Source organism: Protomyctophum bolini, assembly GCF_963924005.1.
Source record: "Protomyctophum bolini genome assembly, chromosome: 4".
Taxonomy (NCBI): domain Eukaryota; kingdom Metazoa; phylum Chordata; class Actinopteri; order Myctophiformes; family Myctophidae; genus Protomyctophum; species Protomyctophum bolini.
The window spans coordinates 37,690,732-37,692,283 of record NC_137865.1 but is presented as its reverse complement, the minus strand read 5'-3'; positions in this window follow the sequence as shown (position 1 = coordinate 37,692,283).

Genomic DNA, 1,552 nt, shown 5'->3' with positions numbered 1-1,552 from the left:
GTAGATTTGGTCGACTAAAATCGTATGATGTTTAGTAGACTTAAACTAGACTAAGACTAAAACAAAAAAAGACTTTGACTAAATCAAATACTGGTAGAGAGACAGGGTACAGTATGGACTCAGCCCCATGCCCTACTTGAGTATAGATACTTTATAGTCAAATATTACTCACTTTAAGTGAAAATTGCCCAATTAAATCTTCCAAATCCAAAAGATAAGTACGGTATTTCAAAAGTTATTTAAATGCATTGCTGTAGTATTAAAATGTAGACATTTCACACCAAAAATATATGTTTCCCAAATGTTGCAAAAATATCAATAATGAAGAAGGTGTAATCTTCAAACTCACGGTGCATTGCAATGTAATCACAACAATATAACAGTACATACATTTTACAAGTAACATAAAATGGGGTGGCCAGTGGTGGCTCAGACTGGACCACTGGGCTTTATGCAATAATCGGGTCCTTTACTGTCACACAAATTATCCCAATTATATTTTGAGGTCAGGTACAGATAAAATTTCAGACACATATATGACCAAAATGGTCGCAATTTCAAGGCCTAATAACGATTATAGTTGCACAGTAAACAGGTTACAGAAAGAAACAAATATTCTGGCGACCGAATTCGGTCGCAGTTACCTATGGCATCGTGCATTTCCCGTCAGTGTATCACTCAGACTATGGTGCCCACACCAAACCCATTGCAAGATGCTGTACTCTGTCGTCAACCCTAAGCCATTCCAGCCTGTCAAAGTGGGCAGGGGTGAGGTGGGTTCGGGGAGAAGGGGAGTAGACTGGATCATCAAACTCCTACTCCAGGTTCCTGACACCAAACTGCGCACCATGGGGGACCGGGCCTTTTGCTCGGCAGTACCGCGCCTGTGGAACAGCCTCCCCATGGACTTGAGAGTGCCGTAGACTATTGACTCTTTTAAAGCAGGCCTAAAGTGCGATACAAATCAAATTAATTATTATTATTATTATCACCTAGATCTGCATATATGGAGCCGGCCAGCAAACCTTTAGATCTCCATATGGAGCTGACCTGTTCTGACATTCCATATGTTGATCTGACCCCCCATGCTAAAGCGCCAGCACTCACCCAGCAGTCTGCCGTCACCCAGGCAGAAGTTTGGGTCTCGACCTGAAAGGTTTGGGAACCACTGCTTTTCAGCGTGTCACAGACACTAGCAGTGAAGACGTATGTGCAGTGTGCACTGACTGTGCACAGCATTCACTCAAACTTTGTTGATCATGCATGACGTGATGGAAGCATGTTCATATTGGTATAGGTCAGGAAATAAAATATATTAATATAAAAAATATATTTGTTAAATATACAAGCCATCTTGTCTATATGAGAGCAAATATTTTGTTCTGGTTACAAATACATTGTAGCAGCTGTGTGTGTGTGTGTGTGTGAGTGTGGAAAAGATTATGTATGTATGTATGTAGTTAAAATGGGTAGGGTTTAAAAAAAGGCAAGAGCTTGCTCTGGTGCACTGGCCTAAAAGTGGGTCCTTAAAAACTGCTAAAACTTCTGAAAT